General features: G+C 43.1%; 1 long non-coding RNA gene across 1 annotated transcript; it reads right to left on the bottom strand.

The window, feature by feature from the left end:
- Positions 1-1,139: 1,139 nt before the first annotated feature.
- LOC131486125 (uncharacterized) lies at positions 1,140-23,273 on the bottom strand. The gene is made up of 3 exons (XR_009249196.1): positions 22,874-23,273; positions 20,771-20,989; positions 1,140-1,282 (listed from the first exon to the last, which is right to left on the bottom strand). It is a non-coding gene; the product is annotated as an uncharacterized LOC131486125 (long non-coding RNA).
- Between the last annotated feature and the right edge of the window lie 1,825 nt (positions 23,274-25,098).

The following is a 25,098-nucleotide window of genomic DNA, read 5'->3' as shown; positions in this document are numbered from 1 at the left end:
ACGCCAGTCAGAGTGGCCAAAATGAAGAAATCAGGAGACTATAGATGCTGGAGAGGATGTGGAGAGACGGGAACCCTCTTGCACTGTTGGTGGGAATGCAAATTGGTGCAGCCGCTCTGGAAAGCAGTGTGGAGGTTCCTCAAAAAATTAAAAATAGACCTACCCTATGACCCAGCAATAGCACTGCTAGGAATTTATCCAAGGGATACAGGAGTACTGATGCATAGGGGCACTTGTACCCCAATGTTTATAGCAGCACTCTCAACAATCGCCAAATTATGGAAAGAGCCTAAATGTCCATCAACTGATGAATGGATAAAGAGCCAAAGGTAATTCAGCTTTTAAATACAATATGAGTTGCATAGCCATTTTGTCCCATTGTAAAAGAGAGGTAGAAATTCTACATAAAAGAATGAACAGAAACATGTCTCAATTTCAGGTGTAAAATTCCTGTAAGGTATCATGAGACAAAGTACCAGTTACAACTGCTCCCGGGACACAAGAGAACCTGCTCATATAAACACAACTGAAGAACTCTGTGAGGTATTGGCCCTGCAGGTAATCACTGATTCTCTCCCTTCATGACTGCAGTTCCACATACATTTTTGATTACACATGCCGCTTCTGAAAATTCAGAGTATTTCCACCTAGGGGACGACTGGAGAAATTCTCTATCATACATTTACCAACACAGAAGGACCAGTAATGAATTCTGAAATTTTTCTAAGAACCCTCAGTACAAAGCACACAATATAATGTTGGAAAGAGTTTTTATCCATTCCAGTCACGAGGCTCATAGCAGACATTCTGAACAAATTCATGGCCTACACTGAAATAGGAAAAAATGAAAATAATAAGGATAATCCCATGTAAAGAAGGTGTGGAAGGAGTCAGAAGCTCCAGAAGACTTGAGGGTGCAGTGAAGTGTCATCCTCCTGAAGTTATTTCCACGAACACAAAGTGAGAGCCACATGGTCCTCAGCCTCCATGCACTTGTGGCATCCAGAGGCACTAGCTAACATGATGATGTTAGACTGGAGAAACCTGGAGGCTTGTGAGGACATAAATCAAATAGTAAAGACACCAGAGGACATAGAAAAACAGACAAGGCCAGATAAAAGTTTTTCAGAAAGCATTGCAACTGAAACGGGCAACAGAATTTACCTTGTCTTTCTCTGCATCCTTGGTAGAGACACAACTGATATTCTCCATGGGAGCTGCACCACATTCTAGGTCTCATAACAGATGGAGGTGGATGGAGGTTGATTCTGATTTGCATAGACTGTGTGGAAGAAAAACAAACCATCCGCCACATGTTTCATTATATTCAACTCATTCACACTCTTGGGTCCCTTACCAGGGGCAGAGGGTATTTCATGTGCCTCGGGTGACCCTTGAGGACAAGAGGGAGATCTGATCCTGTCTCTTGAGGAAGGTTTACAGGGCCTTGTTTCGGGTGTTTTTATAACTAATCAAGCAGCTGTGAACAGCTCAGGTCTCAACTCGCTAGAAAATAAGTTAGGGGTGTGTCTCATCCCTCAAACAGCCCAGCACATGGTCTCTGTACAAGCTACATCCTAGGGAGTGCTATGTCTGTCAGCATGTATAAGGCCTCCTTCCTTCTCTATCAGAGGCACGTGTTGCCCAGCTCACTATGGGGAAACGACTGCCCATTTTATGCATTTCCTGAACAACTTGAAGAACATTACAATGTCCTCACTCAGGCTGACCTGAAAGCCCTGTGGTGCCATCACTGCATCTTCTCCAAACACATGACAAGTAAAAGACAAAACGTGTTTTATAAATCAACTCATACTGGTCATATCATCTTCTACATGGTGGAGGAGAAAGGTGAAGTCCCAGAGGACCCCAGTTTGGAGAAGGTGGGAGTGGCCCTGCCCACGGATAGTGATAAAGGGCATCCCATGGGGTATGACATGGAGGGCACTTCTGGGAAAGGAGGAAATATCCTGGAAACCACGTGGACCTGCAGGACAGAAATTAAACTTTTGAGATTTGGTAGGGTAAAAGGTGAAAAATCCAACACCAACACCAACACTAACATACCTGAACCCCAGTGAAGCCAGAATGGTACCTGTCTCCTTCCCCTCCACCTGGTTTCAACAGGGCAGCATCAGTGCCACTAAACTCCACCCTTCCCACTGGGTCCCACCTAGAAATTCTAGGAGTTGGAGGAGACAAAGCAGTGAATTGCTGGCAGCATGCAGGGTACTAGCTGTGTCTGCAAATGTAGGGAAGGAAGTGGCTAGTCTTAAAGGATCAGAGGGATAATTCCATACTAAAGAAAGTCTGTTCCACACACACAGGCTTCTATTTCCAGGACTACTCTCCACCCAGCCCTCACCACCTCAACAGCTCCGTCTTGGCATAGTAAGAGCTGAAACGATGAGGAAGAATTTTGTTTCCGTACCATTCATTTATATCTTTAATCCATTTCAAGTTAATTCTTGGAGTGGTATAACAAGGTGCTAAGCTTTATTCTTACACATGTGAATATCCATTTTTCCCAGCACCAGTTATTCAAGAGACTACCCTTTTCCACTGTGTATTCTTGACTCCCTTGTCAAATACTAGTTGACTGTGCATGTATGGGTTTAGTTTTGGCTCTCCATTTCTGTTCCATTGTCTTGTGTGTGTGCTTATGCCAGTGACATAACTGATTTCTTTGTGTTAGAATGAGCTTGAAATCAAGAAGTGTGATGCCTCCTGTTTTGTTCTTTCTTTCATTGGCTACTTGGGGTCTTTTTGTGGTTCCAAATACATTTTAGGATATGTGTTTCTAATTGCATAAAAATTGCATCAGAGTCTTGAAAGAGATCGCACTGAATCTCTAGAGGGTTTTGGATAATATGGACATTGTATGTATATTAATTCCTCTGAAAGATGGACGTGGGATGGCTTTTCACTGACTTGTGTGTTCTCCTGTTTCTTTCATCCAAATTGAATTTCTTCCATTTCTGCACACAGGTTTTATAGTTTTCTGTAGAGAGATCTTTCACTTCCTTGGCTAAATTTATTACTATAAAGTTTATTGTTTTTGATGCTACTGTAAGTGGGATTGTTTTCTTTCCTTCTTAGATAATTTGGTTAGCATATAGGAATGCTACAGAATTTGATATGGTGACTTTCTAGTTTGGAACTTTACTGCATTTCTTGATTATATATTTACAGGTTCATTTACATTAAACGTTTTATTTCATTCTTTTACCTTATTAAAAAAATCATGTTATTTGGGAATAGCTGTTACACTATGTTACATCAGTTTCAGATGAACAACATAGTGATTGGACAAGTGTATACATTTTGCTCACTAACACAGGTGTAGCTATCATCTGTCACCACGCATCACTATTCGAGTACCACTCTCTATGTTCCCTATGCTATATCTTCTATCTGTGATTTATTCATTCTATAACCAGAAGCCTGCATGACCCAATCCCCTTCACATATTGAGGGCATCCTTGCCTTGTGCCTGATCATAGAGGAAAATCTTTCACAATTTCACTATTGAGTATGTTGTTAGCTGTGGGCTTCACATAAATGGCCTTTCTTATCTTGAGATATGTTACTTCTACACGGAATTTTTAGAGTTTTTTAGCACAAATGGATACCGAATTTTCTCAGAACTTTTTTGCTCTGTCTATTGACATTGTCACATGAGTTTTCTTTTTAATTTTTTTTAATTTTTTTTAACGTTTATTTATTTTTGAGACAGAGAGAGACAGAGCATGAACAGGGGAGGAGCAGAGAGAAAGGGAGACACAGAATCTGAAACAGGCTCCAGGCTCTGAGCTGTCAGCACAGAGCCCGACGCGGGGCTCGAACTCATGGACGGTGAGATCATGACCTGAGCCGAAGTCGGACGCTTAACCGACCAAGCCACCCAGGCACCCCTCTTTTTAATTTTTAAAATGTATGGGGCGCCTGGGTGGCTCAGTTGCTTGAGTGTCCGACTTGGATTCAGGTCAGGATCTCACGGTCTGTGGGTACGAGCCCCACATCGGGCTCTGTGCTTACAGCTCAGAGCCTAGAGCCTGCTTTGGATTCTGTGTCTCACTCTCTCTCTGCCCCTCCCCTGCTCAGGCCCTGTCTCTCTTTCTCTCTCTGTCAAAAATAAATAAACATTAAATTTTTTTTTAAAAATAGTATTCATTTATTTTAGTTTAAATTTATTTATGTATTTCTTTAGTATTTATTTTTTCAAGTTTTTATTTAAATTCCAGTTGGTTAACACACAGTGTAATGTTAGCTTCATGTATAGAATGTAGTCATCCATCACTTACAGCACCCAGTGTTCCTCACTACTAGTGCCCTCCTTAGCCCATCACCCATTTAACTCATCCCCCTGCCCACCTCCGTTCTAGTAACCTTCTGTTTGCTATTTATAGTTAAGAGTCTGATTTGTGGTTGATTTTTCTTTCATTCAATTATGTGAGGGGTCACATTGATTTGCATTTCTGAAACATCCTTCCTTTACAGGGAAAAAACCCTTCATCACGGCCAGTGATCCTTTTAATGTGATGCTGAATTTGGTTTGCCTGTATATTACCGGGAATTATTCATCTATATTCATCACAGGGATACTGGCCTATAGTTTTCTGTTCAGGTAGTATCCTTCTCTGGCTTCCTACCAGGGTAATTCCAGTGTCATGAAATGAGTTTGGTGGTATTCATTCCTTTTGAATCAGTGAGACGACTGCTGTTAGTTTCTTCTACAAATGTTTGGTCACATTCTCCAGTGAATCCACCTGGTCCTGGGCTATTCTTCCCTGAGAGAATTTCGATTACTGATTCAATTTACTTACATTGGTTATCTTCTTGTATTGATACAGTCTTCCTTTAATGGGTCTGCGCAAACCTTCTACATCTTCCTGATACAGTCTTGGTAGGTTGTGTGTTTCTAAGAACCTATCCATTTCTTCTAGGTAGGCGGTTTGCTGGCATCTAATTTGGCCATAGTTGCCTGTTTGTCGCCTTTATGTTTCTTTGGTATCAGTAATGTCTCCTCTTTTATATATAATTATTTTGAATTGGGTCCTATCTCTGTCTTCACATAGTCTATGTATAATCTTGACAATTTTGTTTCACTCTTCTGAAAACCCACTTTTGGTCTTCTTCATATTTTCTATTGATTTCATGGTTTCAGTTTCATTGGTTTCCACTCTCATATGTATTACTTTATCCCTTTTGAGAACATTCGACGTAGATTGTTTTTTTTTTCTAGTTCTTTGAAGTTAAAGGTAGGTTGTTCAATTGAGTCCCAAATCTATCTTCCATGCATGCAAATCTAGTGACTCATCAGAGAACCTTCAATAGGTCTTTCCTGTCCTTTTTCTCATTCTCAGAACTCTGAGAAATGGAACCAGAAAATTTATTTGAAGACACAATAGATGAAAACTTCCCTAATGTGGGGAAGGAAACAGATCCAGAAGCAGGAGGCACAAAGAACCCCCAATATATTCAACAGAAGCAGATCCACACCAAGTCATATAGTAATTAAAACACAAAATGTCATGATAAAGAAAAATTTTAACAACAGGAAAACAAAAGATGACAGTTACCTGTAAGGAAATCCCCATAAAGTTATCACTGCATGTTTTTCAGAAGAAACTTTGAAACCGTAAGTGAGCAGTATGGTATGGTAAAGGTGCTGAATGGAGAACATCTGCAGTCAGAGAGAGTCTATCCAGAACACTATCATTCAGATGGAAGGAGAAATCAAGAGGTTCCCAAATAAATACTAAGTAAGCTCACAACCAACAAACCACCCCTGCAAGAAATGTTAAAGGGGATGCTCTAAGTGGAAAAGAAACACCTAAAGTGACAGTATTAAAGTGTGAAACGGAAAAGCAATAAAAATGAGTATATCTGTAAAACATCAGCCAAAGTATTCATGATATGAAAGGTTTTAAAATATGACACTGCATATCTACAACACAGGGAGGAGAGGAGTAAAGAACTGGTTCAAACTTAAACAACTGTCAACTTAATATAGACTTCTATATTCACAAGTGTTTAGGTACAAACCTAATAATAACCACAAATCAAACACCACTAATACATATGCAGACTCTAAAGACAACTAATTTCAACTGTGCTACTAAAGAAACCCAGCAAACCATAAAAAAGAGAAAGAGAAGAAAGGATCAGAAAGATTCAGAAACAACCATCATCAAGTAATAAAAGGACAAGACATGTATATCAATTCTTTGAAAGGAAACAGAATAAATGCTCAAATCAAAAGCACTGGGTGACAGTTAGGGGCACCTGGATGGCTCAATCGCTTGAGATTTCCACTCTTGATTTCAGCTCAGGCTATGATGCCAGGATCACAGGATTGAGCCCCAGTTGGGCTCAATCTGGAGCTTGAACTTGCCTAAGATACATCCTCATTCTCATTCTCTCTCTTTCTATCTTCCCCCATTCCCCCCAACCCACCCTCCCGTGCCTGCTCTCTCTCTCCTCATAATAAAGGCACTGGGTGACAGAATGAATGAAATATATGACCCATCTATCTTCTACCTACAAGAGACTAATTATAGAACTAAAGTATCAAAAGAAAACTTCAGTATCCATACCTATATCAGACAAATAGATTTCAAAATAAAACCATAACAAGAGACAAAGAAGGACACTATAATAATAAAAGGTATAATCCAACAAAAAGAGAGAACAATTGTAAACATATATGTGCTCAACCTGAGAGCATCCAATACACAAAAGAGTAAAAACCTAAAGTAAAGAATTGATACTCATACAAACATAGTAGGGCACTTTAACACCCCAATGACATCAAAGGAGATATCATTCCATTAGAAAATGTACATTTGTATATTTTCTAACAACAGCATGCACATGTGTTCAAGAATCGGTGAAGAAATACTTGACATGGAACGTGGAATATTACCATGTCATTTCCAAAGTGTGATTGCAGCTGCACGAGATGATTCCTAAAGCCTACACGAAGGGTGGCACATACATTCGTCCAGCCTTGGAAGCCAGATAATAATCCTGATCAGTGCAGACCCTAGTGTACTCCATTCAGCCCTTTGGGGAGAAAACTGATCTGTTGCGGGGTAACTGCCTGGAGCCTCCGGGGACCTAACCCTAAATCTAACGGTAACCCTAACCAGAACCCTCACCCTACATGTAACCCTATATATCACACTAACTCTACAACAGATCCACATCCGAGCACGTGCCCTCACTTCAGACTTCCATGCAATTCACAACACTGGTGTTGCTTCGACCCTGGCAACATCTCTGGACCGAACCATAAATCTAGCTAAGGCCCTCTCCTCATGTCGACCCAATTCCAAAGTCTGACAACAGCAAGCACAAGCATTCGAAATTCGTTGCAGAAATACTCAGCAAGGAAGATGGAACATCACCATGTCATTTCCAAAGCTTAACTGCACCTACAAGAGAGGATTTCTGAGGCCTACACGAAGAGAATCCCATAGAGTTGTCTGGCTTGGAACCCAAGGACCAATCCTGACCGGAACCCTCCCTTGTGCACTCCACTCATCCCTTCGTGGAGACAAATGAATTGCTGTGAGTTCAGTGCCTGGAGCCTCCTGGGACGAAATCATAACCTTAACCATAACTGTAACCATAACCCTGAACCTACACATAACCCTATCTCTAAATCTAACCCTACACTTGACTCTCACCCTCGCGTGGGTCCTCAATAGAGCCTTTGAGGGAGATCACGAGACTGGAGTTGTGTCAGCCCAGGTGACTTCCCTGCACTGACCCAAACCCTAGCTAAGGCTGTCTCATGTTGAGGACCCAATTCCAAAGTCTGACAACAGCAGGAATATCTGTTCGAGAATCAGTGCAGAAATACTCAGCAAGGAAATTGAAACATTACCATGTCATTTCCAAAGTGCAAGTGCAGCTACAGGAGAGGATTTCTGAGGCCGACCTGAAGAGTGGCCCATAGAGTGTCTGGCCTTGGAACCCAGAGTCTAATCCTGACTGGCACCCTCCTTTGTGTACTCCAATGAACCCTCCGGGGAGACAAATGCTCTGCTGTGGGGTCAGTGCCTGGAGCCTCCTGGGACCTAATCCTAACTCTACCTATAACCCTAACCATAACCCTCACCCTACACCTAACCCTATCTATCACATTAACTCTACACCAGACCCACAGCGGTGCATGTGCCCAATCTTAAGCCCTGCATGGAATTCACAACACTGGTGTCCCATAGGCACTGGTGAAGTCCCTGGACCGACCCAAGCCCTAGCTAAGGCGCTCTCCCAATGGGGACCAAATCCCAAAGTCTGACAACAGCACACACATGAGTTCAAGAATCCTTGCAGAAATATCGGCATGGAACATGGAATATCACCATGTCATTTCCAAAGTGCGACTGCAGCTAAAAGAGAGGATTTCTGAGGCTTAATCGAAGAGAATACCATACAGTTGTCTGGCTTGGAACCCAAGGACTAATCCTGAATGGCACCCTCCATTATGCACTCCATTCAGCCCTTTGTGGAGACAACAGCACTGGTATGAGTTCAGGTCCTGGAGCCTGCTGAGAACTGAACTTAACCCTGTCCATTACCCTAATGTACACCTTACCATAATTCAACCATGATCCTACACTTGACGATGCACCCTCTCATGGGCCCTCAATTCAGCCCTCGAGGGAGATCATGACAAGAGTCACGTTGGCCCTGGCAACATCCCTGGACCGAATGCTAATGCTAGGTAAGGCTCTCTCCCCATGGGCACCCAATTCCAAAGTCTGACCACAGCATGCACACGGGTTGGAGAATTGGTGCAGAAATACTCGGCATGGAACCTAGAACATCGCCATGTCATTGCCAAAGTGTGAGTGCAGCTGCACGGGAGGATTCCTGAGGCCTACCCGAGGGTCGCCCACACATTTGTCTGGCCTTGGAACACAAACACTACTCCTAAACGGCACCCTCACTTGTGTACTCCACTCAGACCTTCACGGAGACAACTGCTCTTCTGTGGGGTCAGTGCCTGGAGCCTCCTGGGACCTAACTCTAACGCTAACCTTAACCCTAACCATAACCCTCAAACTACACGTAACCCTATCTTTCTCACTAAGTCTACACCAGACCCACAGCCACGCATGTGCCCTCACTTCAGCCCTTCATGGAATTCACAACACTCGTGTTGCTTCGACCCTGGTAACTTCCCTGGACTGATCCCTAACCCTAGCTAAGGCTCTCTCCCCATGGACACCCAATTCCAAAGTGTGACAACAGCATGGCCGCGGGTTCGAGAATTGGGGAAGAAATACTTGGCATAAAAGGTGGAACATCACAAAGTCATTTCCACAACATGAATGCAGATGCTGGAGAGGATTCCTGAGACCTACATGAAGTGTGGCCCATAAAATTATCTGGCCTTTGAACCCAAAGACTAATCCTGACCAGAACCCTCCCTTGTGTACTCCACTCATCCCTTCAGGGAGACAACTGCTCGGCTGTTGGGTCAGTGTCTGGAGTCACCTGAGACCTAACCCTAACCCTAACCGTATCTATATCCCTCAACCCACACCTAACCTTATCTCACTGAGTCTACACCAGACCCACAGTCGCCCATATGCCCTCACTGAAGCGCTCCATGGAATTTACAACACTGGTGTGGCTTCAGCCCTGACAATGTCTTTGGACCGAACCCTTATCCTAGTGAGGGCTCTCTCCCAATGAAGACCCAATTTCAAAGTGTGACAATAGCACGCACATGGGTTTGATACTCGGTGCAGAAATACTCAGCATGGAACCTGGTACATCACCATGTCATTTGAAAAGCGTGACTGCAGCTGCACTAGAGGATTCCTGAGGCCTAAATGAAGGGTGGCCCATACATTTTCGTTCCTTGGAACCCAAAGACTAATCCTGACAGGCACCCTCCCATGTGTACTCCACTCAGCCCTTCGGGGAGACCACTGCCTGGTTGTGTGGTCAGTGTCTAGAGCCTCCTGGGACCTAACATTAACCTTAACAATACCCTAACATATAACCTTCAACCTACACCTAACCCTGTCTATCTCACTAAGTCTACACCAGACCCACAGCCACGCATATGTCCTCACTTCAACCCTCCATGGAATTCACAACACTGGTGTCGCTTCAGCACTGGCAACTTCCCTAGATCGAACCCTATCCCTAGCTAAGTCTCTCTCCCATGGGGACCCAATTCCAGAGTGTGACAACAACACGCACACGGGTTGGAGAATCGGTGCAGAAATACTGGGCATGGAACATGGAACATCACCATGTCATTTCCAAATCACCACTGCAGCTGCATGAAAGGATTCCTGAGGCTTAACAAAGGGTGACCCATACATTTGTCTTGCGTTAGAACCCAAAGACTAATCCTGACCGGCACCCTCCTTTGTGTACTTCACTCAGCCCTTCGGGGAGAGAACTGCACTGCTGTGGGTTCAGCACCTGGGGCCTCCCGGGACCTAACCCTAACCCTAACCACAAACCTAACCTATAACCCTCAATCTATACCTAACCTATCTATCTCACTAAGTCTACATCAGACCACAGCCACACATGTGCCCTCACTTCAGCCTACCATGGAATTCATAACATTGGTTTCGCTTTGGTGCAGGCGACGTCCCTGGAATGAAACCTAACTCAACCTATGGCTCTCTATCCATGGGGACCCAATTCCAAAGACTGACAGCATCATGCACACAAGTTCTAGAATCGGTGCAGAGATACTCAGTATGGAAACTGGAATATCACCATGTCATTTCCAAAGCACGACTGCAGCTACAGGAGAGTATTACTAAGGTCTACCAAAGGGTGGCCCACACATTTATCTGGACTTGGAACCCAAAGACTACTCCTGACTGAAACCCTCCCTTGTGTACTCCACTCATTCTTTCGTGGAGACATCTGCTCTGCTGTGGATTCAGTGCATGCAGCCTCCTGGGACCTAACCATACCCTAATTGTAACCCTAATCATATCCCAAAACCTACACCTAATCCTGTCTCTAACCTCAACCCTACAATTGACCCTCACCCTCCATGGGCCCTCAATTCATCCCTCGAGAGAAATTATGAAACTGAAGTCGCTTCGGCCCTGGAGATGTCCCTGGACCAATCTCTCACCCTAGCTAAGGTTCACTCCCCATGGGGACCCAATTCCAAAGTCTGACAACGGTATGCACACGGGGTCGAAAATCCCTGCAGAAATACTCAGCATGTAACTTGGAACATCACCATGTCATTTCCAAAGTACGACTACAGCTGCACTAGAGAACTCCTGAGGCCTCCCAGAAGGGTGGCCCATACAATTGTCTGGCCTCGCAACCCAAAGACTAATCCTCTCCTGCACCCTCCCTTGTGGACTAGAGTGAGCCCTTAGGGAGACAACTGCTCTGCTGTGGGGTCCATGCCTTGAGCCTCATGGGAAATAACCCTAACCCTATCCATAACCCTCAACCTACACCTAACTCTAACTCGAACCCTAACCCTACACTTGATCTGCACCCTTGCATGGGGCCTCAAATCAGCCCTTGAGGGAGATTACGAAACTGGAGTCGCATCAGCCCTGGCGACGTCCCAGGACCATTCCCTAACCCTAAGGCTCTCTCCGCATGGGGAACCAATTCCAAAGTCTGACAACAGCACGCACACAGTTTGGAGAATCGGTGCAGAAATACTCGGCATGCAACCTGGAACATCACCATGTCATTTCCAAAGTGTGACTGCAGCTGCCCGAGAGGGTACCTGAGGCCTACCCAAAGGGTGGCCCATATATTTATCTGAACTTTGAACCCAAAGAATACTCTTGACCAGCACCCTCCCTGATGAACTCCACTCAGCCTTTCATGGAGACAATTGCTCTGTTTTGGGGGAAAGGCCTGGAGCCTCCTGGGACCTAACACTAACCCTAACCATAACCCTAAGCATAACTCACAATGTACACCTGACTGTATCTCTAACCCTAACCCTACATTTGACCTGCACCCTCGCATGGGCCCTCAATTCAGCCCTCGAGGGAGATCATGAAACTGCGTCGCTACGGCCCTGGCGATGTCCCTGGACGGAACCTTAACCCTAGCTAAGGCTCTCTCACCTTGGGTACCGAATTCCAATGTCTGACAATAGCATGCACACAGGTCCAAGAAATGGTACAGAGATACTCGGCATAGAAGCTGAAACATCACCATGTCATTTCCAAAGCATGACTGCAGCTGCACGAGAGGATTCCTGAGGCCCCCAAGAAGGGTGGCCTATACATTTGTCTGGCCTTGGAACACAAAGACTAATCCTCTCTGGAACCCTCAGTTGTGGACTAGAATGAGCCCTTCAGGGAGATAACTGCTCTGCTGTGGGGTCCATGCCAGGAGCCTCGTGGGAACTAACACTAACCCTAACCCTATCCATAACCCACAAACTACACCTAATCCTAACTCGAACCCTAAACCTACACTTGACCCTTCCCCTCGCATGGACCCTCAAATCAGCCCTTGAGGGAGATCAGGAATCTGGAGTCGCATTGGCCCTGACGAGTTCCCTGGACCGCACCCTAAACCTAACCCTAGCTAAGGCTCTGACCCCATGGGGACCCAATTCCAAAGTCTGACAACAGCACGCACACGGGTTGGAGAATTGGAACAGAAATACTGGGCATGCAACCTGGAACATCAGCATGTCTTTTCCCAGGGCCGGCTGCACTTTCCAGAGAGGATTCCAGAGGTCTACCCGAATAGTGGCCCATAGAGTTGTTTGGCCTTGGAAGCCAAAGACTAATCCTGACCGGCACCCACCCTTGTACCCTCAACTGAGCCTATCAGGGAGACAAATGCAATGCTGTGGGTTCAGCGCCTGGAGCCTCCTGGAACCTAACCCTAACCCTACCCCTAACCAGAACCCTCAACTGAAACCTAACCTGATCTCGAAACCTAGTCAAACACTTGAGCCTCACCATTGCCTTGTCCCTCACTTCAGCCCTCGAGGGAGATCACGAGACTGGAGTCGCTTTGGCCCTGGTGATGTCCTGGACCAAACCCTAACCCTAGCTCAGACTCTCTTCCAATGGAGACCCAAGGAACAAACCATAAATCATCTATGAGAACAATTTAAGAAACCCAAAGAAATGGAAAAAATTCCATGGTCATGGATTAGAAGAACAAACATTGTTAAGATGTCAATACTATCCAAAGCAATGGACACATTCAATATAATCCCTATTAAAATAACACGAGCTTTCTTCACAGAGCTAGAACAAACAACCCTAAAATTTGTAAGGAGCCAGAAAAGACACCAAATAGCCAAAGTCATATTGAAAAAGAAAACCAAGCTGGAGACATAACAACTTTGGATTTATGGTGTATTAGAAAGCCACAATCATCAAGACAGTACGGTATGGGCACAGAAATGGAGACCGACATCAATGGAACAGAACAGAAATATACCCTCAAACATATGGCTGAGTAATCTTTGATAACGCAGGAAAGAATATCCAATGGAAAAAAAAGAGTCTCTTCAGCAAATGGTAATGGGAAAACTGGACAGTGAGAAGAATGAACCTGGACACTCTTCTTAAAGGACACACACACACACACACACACACACACACACACACACCTCAAAATAGATGAAAGATCTAAATGTAAGTCAGGGACCATCAAAATCCTAGAGGAGATAACAGGCAATCTACCTCCTTGATCCTTGCTACAGCAACTTCTCGCTTGTCATGTCTCCAGAAACAAGGGCAATAAAAACCAAAATGAACTATTGGGACCTGCGATTAAAAGCTTCTGCACCGCAGGGGACACAATCAGCAAAACTAAAAGGCAACTGAATGAAATGGGAGAAGATATTTGCAGGTGACATATCAGATAAAGGGTTAGTATCCAAAATCCATAAAGAACTTATCACACTCAACACCCAAAAACCAAATAATCCAGTGAAGAAATGGGCAAAAAACATGAAGAGACACTTTAACAAAGATGACATCCAGATTGGTCACACATGAAAAGATGCTCAATCTCACTCATCATCACTGAAATACAAATCGAAACCACAATGAGATATCCCTTAACACCTATCAGAATGACTAAAATTAACATCTCAGGAAATGACAGATGTTGGCAAGGATGCAGGGAAAGGGAACCCTTTTGCAATGCTGGTGGGACTGCAAAGTGGTGTAGCCACTCTGGAAAATAGTATGGAGATTCATCACAAAAACAAAAAATAGAACTACACTAGGACCCAGCAATTGCACTACTAGGTATTTATCCAAAGGATACACTAACGCTGACTCGAAGTGGCACATGTACTCCAATGTTTAAAGCAGCACTATCAACAATAGCTAAATTATGGAAAGAGCCCAAATGGCCATTGAAGGATGAATAAAGAAGATATGTATATTCATACAATGGACTATTACTCGGTGATCAAAGAGAATGAAATCTTGCTCTTTGCAACAACGTGGATGGAACCGGACTTTATTATGCTAAGCAAAATATGTCAGAGAAAGACACACATCCTATGATTTCTCTCATCTGTCGAATTTAATAAAACTGATGAACATAGTGAAGTGAAAGCAAAAATAAGATACAAACAGAGAGGGAGTCAAATGATAAGAGACTGTTAAATAGAGGGAAGAAGCTCAGGGTTCCTGGAGGGTTACTGAATAGGGGTATGAGCTAAATGGGTGATGGGCAATAGGGGTGGCACCTGGGATGAGTATTGGGTATATTTTGTACTTGATGGATCACTAAATTCTACTGCTGAAACTGTATTCCTCTATAAGGTAACTAACTTGGGCTTATATTTAAAAAAAGAAGAAATATTAAAAATAAGTAAAGAAATGTACTACCAGTCAAAAGAAAAGAATATTTAAATCAGGCTCTTGAGTGGAAATGAAAGACTAAAAGTGTTACAGACAAGAAAGGATCAGAGAAAACATCAAGAAACAATGACAAAACAACTAGTAGAATGGGACTAAATATATACCTATCAATAATCACTCTGAATATAAATGGAATAAATGCTCCAATCAAAAGACATTGGATAGGACATCAGAATGGACAAAACAAACAAATAAACAAACAAACAGAAACAAGACCTATATAGATGCTGCCTACAAAGCCTTATTTTGACTTAAGTCACTTGCAGATTTAAAGTGAGGGAATGAAGAAACATTTATCGTGCCAATAATGTCAAAAGAAAGCCAATAGCAATATTTATATCAGGCAAAATAAACTTTAAAACCGAGACTGTAGTTTGGTACCCTTTGGGTAAATACCTAATAGTGACGTTGCATGCACCCAATATTTATAGCAGAATTATCAACAGTAGCCAAACTGTGGATAAAGCCCAAGTATCCATCAACTGATGAAGGTATAAAGAAGTTGTGGTGTGTGTGTGTGTCTGTGTGTGTGTACATATGTATACGCATATGTACATATGTGTATGTTCATATACACATACATACGTATATACAATGAAATATAACTCAGCTTCAAGAAGAATGAAATCTTTCCATTGGCAACGATGTGGATGGAGCTAGAATGTGTTATGCTAAGTGAAATATGTCAATCAGAGAAAGACAAATATATGATTTCACTCATGTGTCATTTAAGAAACAAAACACATGATGGGGCGCCTGGGTGGCGCAGTCGGTTAAGCGGCCGACTTCAGCCAGGTCACGATCTCGCGGTCCGTGGGTTCGAGCCCCGCGTCGGGCTCTGTGCTGACAGCTCGGAGCCTGGAGCCTGTTTCCGATTCTGTGTCTCCCTCTCTCTCTGCCCCTCCCCCGTTCATGCTCTGTCTCTCTCTGTCCCAAAAATAAATAAAAAACGTTGAAAAAAAAAAAATTAAAAAAAAAAAAAAAAAAAAAAAGAAACAAAACACATGAGGGGCGCCTGGGTGGCGCAGTCGGTTAAGCGTCCGACTTCAGCCAGGTCACGATCTCGCGGTCCGTGAGTTCGAGCCCCGCGTCGGGCTCTGGGCTGATGGCTCGGAGCCTGGAGCCTGTTTCCGATTCTGTGTCTCCCTCTCTCTCTGCGCCTCCCCCGTTCATGCTCTGTCTCTCTCTGTCCCCAAAAAATAAATAAAAAACGTTTAAAAAAAAAAAAAAGAAACAAAACACATGAAAACTAGGGAAGGGGGCAGGAAAAGAGAAGAGTGGTAACAAACCACATGAGTATCATAATGTTAGAGAAAAAAAAACCTGAAGGTTGATGGAGGGAGATGGGTCAGCGCTGGGCTAAACAGAGGACGAGTATTAAGGAGAGCACTTGCTGTGATGAGCACTGGGTGTTGTATGTAAGGGATGAATCACTGAATTCTACTCCGGAATCCGAGAATGCACTGTATGTCAACTAAGACTTAAATTTAAATAAATAAATAAATAAATAAATAAATGAATGAATGAATGAATAAATAAATAAATAAATAAATAAATAAGTAAATAAGTAAATAAAGCTATAACAAGAGATGAGGACAGACACAATTTCATACTAAAGGGGACAGCCAAACAAGAATATCCAATGATTGTAAATTTTGATGCACCCAACATGCGATCACCAAGTATATAAAACATTTAGCAACAACCATAAAGTAACTCATTTATAATAACACAATGATAATAGAGGACTTTAACACATCACTCACATCAATGGACAGAATCTATAAACAGAAAATCAACAAGGAAATAATGGCTCTGAATGGTACACTGGACCAGATGGGTTTAACAGACATATTCAGAACACTCCATACTAAAATGGCAGAGTACACATTCTTTTCAAGCGCACATGGGGCATTCTCCAGAATTGATCACATTCTAGGTCACAAATCAGGCCTCAACAGGTACCCAAAGACAGAGATCAAACCAAACATCTTTTCTGACCACAAAGATAGGAAACTTGAAGTCAACCGCAAAAAAAGGGTGGGGGGCAGGAGGGGAAGGCCACAAATAAATGGAGGTTAAATAACATGCTACTAAATGAATGGGTCAAACAGGAAATCAATGAGAAAATACATTGAAACAAATGAAAATGAAAATACACTGGTAAAAACCTTTGGAATACAGCAAAAGCAGTCTATGATGGAAGTATATAGCAATACAAGCCTACCTTAAAGAGCAAGAAAAATCTCAAACAATCCTAACTTACAAATAAAGGAATGAGAAGAAGAACAGAAGAAGGAAGGAAATAATAGAGATTAAGGCAGAAACAAGGAATATAGAAACCAAAAGACGCTAGACCAAATCAATGAAACCAGAGGCTGGTTCTTTGAAAACAGTAATCAACTTGAAAACCTCATAGGCAGACTTTTAACAAAGAAGAGAGAAAGGACTCAAATAAATAACATCACAAATAAGAAAGGAGAAATAACAGTCAACACCACAAAAATACAGTTAGAAGATAATATTAAAAACTATATGCAACAAATTGGACACTCTGAGAAAAACGAACAAATTCCTAGAAACACACAAACTACCAAACCTGAAACAGGAAGATATCTAAAATCTGAAAATAGAAAGAAACCATATCAGTAATTAAAAAAATTTCCCCCCAACACAAGAGTTCAGGGCCAGATGGCTTCATTGATGGATCTACCATACATTTAAGGAAGAGGTAATATGTATTCTCCTCGAATTATTACAAAAAAATAAAAAAGAAGGAAAACTTACAAATTCATCTTATGAGGCCATCATTACCCTGATAACAAAACCAGATGAAGCCTCCACTAAAACCGAAAACTGCAGCGGCGCCTGTGTGGCTCGGTCGGTTTACTGTCCAACTCTTAATTTCGGATTAGGACATTATCTTGTGGTGTGTGGGTTCAAGTCCCACGTTGGACCCTGCCATGACAGTGCGGGGCATGGCCAGGATTCTCTCTCTCCCTGTCTCTCTGACCCTCCCTCACTGTTATGTACTCTATCTAAGTAAAGAAATAAACATTTCACAAAATGTTTAAAAATTTTTAAATAAAACTGCAGACCAATAGCCTGATGACTATGTATGCCAAAATTCTCATTAAAATACCTTCAAATTAAAGTCAACAATACATTAATAGAATTATTTGCCATAATCAAGTGGGATATATCCCTGGGCTGTAAGGGTGGTTCCACATTCACAGATCAATCAACATGATGCACCACAGTAATAGAAGAAAGGATGAGAACAATATGATGTTTTCAACAGATTCAGGAAAACCATTTGACAAAATGTCACATCCATTCATGATAAAAACCCTCAGCAAAGTACATTGAGACTCAACCTACCTGCACATAATAAAGGTCATCTATGAAAAACGCACAGCTAATCTCATCCTCAATGGGGAAAAATTGAAAATTTTTCCTCCAAGGTCAGGGACAAGACAGGGATGACCCCTCTCACCACTGTTATTCACATGGCACGGGAAATCCTAGCCACAGCAATCAGACAACAAAAAGAAATAGGCATCCAAATCGGCAAGGAAGAAGTAGCACTTTTGCTATTTGGAACTGACATGATGTGCTCTATAAAAAATATGAAAGACTCTCATAAAAATTGCTAGAATTGATATATGAATTCGACAAGTCACAATATACAGAAATTGATGTACATAAATGTATTGCATTTCTACACACAAATGATGAATTAACACAGAGAGAAAGGGATCAATCCCATTGACAGGTTCACAAATACCACAGGACACCAGGAATATACCTAACCAAAGAGGTGAAAGACCTGTACTCTAAAGGGTATGAAACACTGATGAAAGAAATGGAACAGGACACAAAGAAATGGGAATACATTTAATGTTCATGGATGGGAAGCACAAAATCCTGTTAAATTGTCTACACTCTTCAAAACAATCTACACATGTAATGAAATCCCTATCACACAAACAAAAACATTTGTCACAGAACTAGAACAAATAATCTCAAAACTTGTATGGAATGACAAAAGTCCCCAAACAGCCAAAACAAACTTGAAGAAGAAAAGCAAAGCTGGAGACATCACAATTCCAGACTACAGGTTATATTACAAAGCTGTACTGATCAGAACAGTATGGTACTGGCAAAACCACAACAACAACAACAACAACAAAAACAAAAACAACAACAGCAACAACAACAAGAAAACACAGAGGCATAGATGAATAGAATGGAAACCCAGAAATGAACTCACACACATATGGTCAATTAATTCTCAACAAAGCAGGAAAGAATATCCAATGGGAAAAAAAACATAGTCTTGGGACACATGGTTGTCACAGTCACCAAAGCGTGTGATTGTGAATTCAGCTCAGGTCTTGATCTCAGGGCAGTGCAGAGCATGCGTGGATTCTCTCTCTCCATTTCTCTCTGCCCCTCTTTTGCATGCTCTCTCTGTCTCTCAAAATAAATACATAAACTTAAAGTCTCCTCAACATATGGTTTTGGAAAAACTGGACAGCAACCTGCAAAACAAAACAAAACAACGGACCACTTTCTTACAACATACACAAAAATAAATCCAACATGGATAAAGACCTATGTGTGAAACCTGAAACCATAAAAATCCCAGAGGATAACACGGGTAGTATCTTATTTGACATTGCCTGTACAAACGTCTTTGTAGATATATCTCTAGAGGTAAGGGAAACACAAGCAAAAATAATGAGACTTTATAAAAATTAAAACCTTCCGTCACCAAGGAAATAATCAACAAAACTAAAACACCTATAGAATGATATTTGCAAATGACATCTGATAAAGGGTTAGTGTCCAAAATATATAAAGTTATACAGCACACAAAAAATGACAAATCCAATTAAAAATGGGTAGAAGACACGAATAGACATTTTCCCAAGGAAGACATACTCGTGGCCAAGAGACACATGAAAAGATGCTCAACAATACTGATCTTCAGGGAAATTAAATTCAAAAGTACAATGAGATAACATATCACATGTCAGAATGACTAAAATCAATGAAGGATGAAACAGCAGGTGTTGCCAAGGATGTGGGGAAAGAGGAACCCTCTTGCACTGTGGGGAGAAATGCAAACTGGTGCAGCCACTCTGGAAAACATCATGGAGATTTGTCAAAAGAAAAAAAAAACTGGAAATAGAACTACCTTACGATCCAGCAATTTCATTAGGAGGTATTTACACAAAGAATACAAAAATAATTCTTCAAAGGGATACATGCACCCTGATGTTTACAGAAGCATTTTCTACAACAGCCAAATTACGGACACTGCCCAAGCATCCATCAACTGATGAATAAATTGAGATGTAGTATATGGAATGTAATATTATTTAGCCCTAAAAACATGAAATCTTGTCATTTGTCATGAGGTGGATGGAGCGAGAGAATGTTATGCTGGGTGAAATAAGCCTGTCAGAGAAAGACAAATACCAGGTGATTTCACTAACCCATGGAAACGAAACAAAACAAAACAAGAGGTGGGGGAGAAAGGAGACAGTGACAAACAGACAGACTCTTAACTAGGAAACAAACTGAGGGCTTCCACAGCCAGGTGGGGAATGTGTGAAACAGCTGCTGGGGATTAAGAAGTGCACCTGGGATGAGCACCGGGTGACGTGTGAAAGGGTTGCTCTATAATGTACACCTGAAACTAATACTACACTGTATCTTTACTCCCTGCAATTTAAATTAAAAGATAACATAAGGTTAATGACAGCTACCTACCAGGTTTTCTGTAGTTTTCAATCACTTCACTAGGTTGGAAAAATAACCATGAAATTTTTTAAAAAAGCATGTATGATGTGGGAGACAGTTTGTGCCCTTACCTCGGTCTCTGGTTCCAGCAGGACTCAGAAACTGGGTCCCAGCTCATTCTTCTAGAAGGTCGTGAGAGGAGCATTTCATGTATTCACGTCCTAACGGAATGCAGCTCCCGTTCTTCTGAACTTCTGTCAGGGTTTCTTCCCGGAAACAAGCCTGAATCTGGAACAAACCATCGACTGCATCTATGAGGTGATGTCGTGGGACCCCGCAATCCACGAGTCCTTTAGTAAAATACGTCTTGTTCAAATACTGTCCGGGAAGGGGAGGAAGGAAACACGGGAACAGCCCCGAAATTGCAAGGGCCTGTGCTGCTCAGTAACCAGCTTGACCAGGGAAGCCACCCAGCGCCCCCTCCTCAGCACTCAGTACAACATTGCAGCTTCTCTCTGGCGACTCAGGAGATGCCAAGTTGCTGCAAAGCTCCCAAGGTCTCCCCTGGGGCGGGCGGCAGAACCCGCTGGAAACGCAGCTCTGCTCTCTGTCCTGAGGCAGCAGCAGAGGCCCTACATCCTCTGGGAGCAACAGAAGCCCTTCCTGCCCTGAGGTGCCCTGGGTCAGAAAAGCCGATGGTGCGCCCTCTGCTGGCCATCACTGCCTAGGCAGAGGAACTCGCCCCTCCGGATCTGTAGTACTCGAGCTCTCTCTACTGGCCACCATGGGAATTCCTGCAATGTTGAAGGTTCTGGTCGCTCAGCTGAGAGACCGAGGTGCTCTGGGCAACTAAGCCTGTTCTCCACACTGGGAAGGGTCTTAGTGACAGGGCCTGAGACACAAAGAAATCTTTTTCTTCTCCTTTCTGGTGAGTGGAGAATGAAACCGAATTTATTAACGTAATGACATCATTTGTCATGCTTTAAGCAATGTTCACAGAAAAATAGACCGCCAACTTACACATGCTGAATAAGAGGTAATTGTGTTTACCACCAAAATACCCAGGTTAGATAAAGAGTTGACACCTTTGAGAGAGAGATACCGACGTCCAGCTATGGAATGAATGAGTCCTAGGGATACAAGGGACAGCCAATGGAATGGAGTCAATCTTGTAATAATACTGTTGCATGCTTTCACATGATAGCTACACTTGTGCTTAAGTACAACATAATTTATAGACATATGGAATGACTACAATGTGTGCCTAAAACTAATACAACAAATGTGTGAACAATGTTTAAATTAAAAATAGACATCCTTGGGGCGCCTGGGTGGCGTAGTCGGTTAAGCGTCCGACTTCAGCCAGGTCACGATCTCGCGGTCCGTGAGTTCGAGCCCCGCGTCAGGCTCTGGGCTGATGGCTCGGAGCCTGGAGCCTGTTTCCGATTCTGTGTCTCCCTCTCTCTCTGCCCCTCCCCCGTTCATGCTCTGTCTCTCTGTCCCAAAAATAAAATAAAAAACGCTGAAAAAAAAATTTTTTTAAAAAAAATAAAATAAAAAAAAATAAAAAAATAAAATAAAATAGACATCCTTTACACTATTTTTAATTTCTCCTCCTTTGCCAATAAACTATCATTCCTGGGGCGCTTGGGTGGCTTAGTCGGTTAAGCGTCCTACTTCCACTCAGGTCATGATCTTGCAGTCCCTGAGTTTGAGCCCCACGTCAGGCTCTGTCCTGACAGCTCAGAGCCTGGATCCTGCCTCAGATTCGGTGTCTCCTGCTCTCTCCCCCCACCCCAGCTCGGGCTCTCTCAAAAAAAGAAAAAAAGAAACATTAAAAATGAAAAATAATTCCTAATTTAGAATCTGTGAAATTCCATTTATACAAGATTCTCTAACATTACCATCTTGATGTTGAGAACTTATCTGAAAAGTCACTAATACTATCTTTGATGACACATATGTGACAAGGTCAGAATGCAACTTACAGGTAGCTACACATCTGTTATGAATTCACGGTATGTATCCTTGGCTAATATTTCCAATGAAATGTGCTTTAGGGATACAGATGGATGAAATAATGTCCATCAGTCATATAGGTCAATTTCCTATAGGACCATTATGCCTTCAATTACTAATTGCCATCTCTTCAGAATTAAAAGAAAGCTGGGACAAGAAAATGTCTTTGAATTTGATGTAAGAGAAGACTATGGTGTTTTAAAGGGTTCACATACCTTCTGGAATCCTCAGATTGGTTGTGGACAGGAGGATAGCAACCCACTATTTTGATGCACACAGCTAGTTCCAGAGGAGAATATGGACCTTATTGTCAAATATTTCTTTTATCAGTATCAGCAGTCCACCTCTGCCAGGTCCAGACTGCAGCACCTGGGGGCAACACAATGACTGATGCCTGGGTTCAGAACATGAGGAAGGCCAGCTGGTGGGGGGAGGGGGGAAATCCAACAGGGCCTGGGGCAGTGAGGGAGATGGCTCTGGGTCACCTCCCCATAGGGCAGGCTCTGGTGTCTACCTGCTAAAGAGCAGCACACTCACCCTCAAGACATCCCTCTCCATGACAGAACATGAGGCTGAGTCCCACAATCCCAGGAGGAATGAGGGATACACATCTTTTCAAATGCAATGGCCTCTGCAAAGCTTGGCCCCAGGGATGTTGGAGCCTTGGAGTCACAGAACTCTGATGCCCATGATACCAGCCCTTTCTGCCCCTGCACTCAGAGCCACTCATACATCCTCTGTCCCCTGACCCATCTCACCCCGTCCACATACCTGGACCAGGTCTCTACTTTCCTCCTTGTACTTCCTCTTTGTCTCTGTTTCCCTCTAACCACATCTCTCTGTTTCTTCCTTTTACTCTCTACTTGCCCAATTCCCCTATCACTCATCCAGTGTCTCTCTCCTTACCTGTCTCTTTCTCCATGTCTCCCCAGGCTTCAGGCTATCTGCTCTGTGCATGCAGCCCTGTCCAGGAGCACAGGGCACTCCTGCCTCTCCCCCTTTCCTGTCATGTTTTGTCCCAGGCCCTGATCACAATGGAGGAGAATCCCCCGTACAGCAGCTGCCCATATTGACATTTGCTATAGCAATGCTGGCAGCATGTGGACAGCCAGACATTTACCCTTGGTGGCCCAGCCATGACCCAAAAGCTGCTGGAGGGCTAGCTGCTTCCCTAAGCTGGGAGGAAAAAGGACTCACAGGGTTCAGGGTCCCTGGGGAAAAGTGGATTGGATTGGCCGATGTAGAGGGAGCCATATGCTTACACACAACTCTCCTGGGCGATGTCAAAGGAACCTATCTCAGACCATGGACCTCTGCCTTCCCCATGGCTCAATATGGCAACAGGGGGAGCTTTATGGGACATCGTGTGACTCGCCACAAAAATTGCGCCATTTGCCCCCTTGGAGGCCACCTGGATTGGTGCTACTGGGGGCAGCTGGTAAGGTGCACAAGGGCCAAGAATCAATGCAGGGCCTCCTCACTGGTCTCCTGAATCCATTCCTCACCATCAGAATAGACCCTTTCCTGGAGACCTGCCCTGCTCATCAGCACAAACCCCATCAACTAGCACGTGCGCTGTGTGCTCATGAGTATCTATGTACAGAATTAACAACCACCACCAGAGCTCCCTAAAGGATGTACCCAACTCCTCAGATGGAACTATAGGTCCCTTCCAGGCAATACAACCCCAAAGAATGATCTGTCTTCTTCCACCAACACTATACATTCTACCTGTTGGTTAACTGCGTATACAGGAACCCCAAAGTGTACAATTGATGGGGAAGGAGTGTCGATTTACTGGAAGCAGACGCTGACACAGAAACACAACTATGACAAGTGTATTTGGGGACATTAGGAAGGACAACGTGGAGGGGACGGGGTGGGCAGGGAAACCATTCAGACCAAGGGGCAGATTAGACACCATCTCTAAATATATAATAACCATAGCTGGTTTGTAATGGTTCAGTGTCCTCTTCAAATTTCAAACTGATTGCCCTCTATGTCAAAGTGATTTTGAGTCATTGCAAAGGGATCTTCTGTTCTCCTCAATGCATTCGGTCTTCTACAATACATCTGTGGCCTTGGATGAGCACATATTTGTGTGGCTGCATTTGTGTGTGTGTGCCTGTAATGGAAGACGATTATCTTCAGATCTTAGAGTTAGATCCCTGGGTGTACACATTCTCATACTTATCTTTTCCTTCTTTGTAAAGAAGGACCTGAATTTTAATAGAAAACACACAGGGGTCTTCGTTGTATCTTTTGAAACAGGAATTGCCAATCTCCCAGCCTCAGGCATTATACCCTCAGTTTCAGGAAATTGAATGAACATCTGTTGATGATCTGTGTGCAGACACATTCATTTCCACCCTGAGAAGGGTGAATGCCCACTCATCCCATACATTTTACAAATTTCTTGTGTGCTTAACCACCTCTTCAT

This window comes from Neofelis nebulosa, chromosome 9 (assembly GCF_028018385.1).
Source record: "Neofelis nebulosa isolate mNeoNeb1 chromosome 9, mNeoNeb1.pri, whole genome shotgun sequence".
In the NCBI taxonomy this organism is placed as follows: domain Eukaryota; kingdom Metazoa; phylum Chordata; class Mammalia; order Carnivora; family Felidae; genus Neofelis; species Neofelis nebulosa.
The sequence above is the reverse complement of the archived record's forward strand: the minus strand, read 5'-3'. Positions and strand labels throughout refer to the sequence as shown.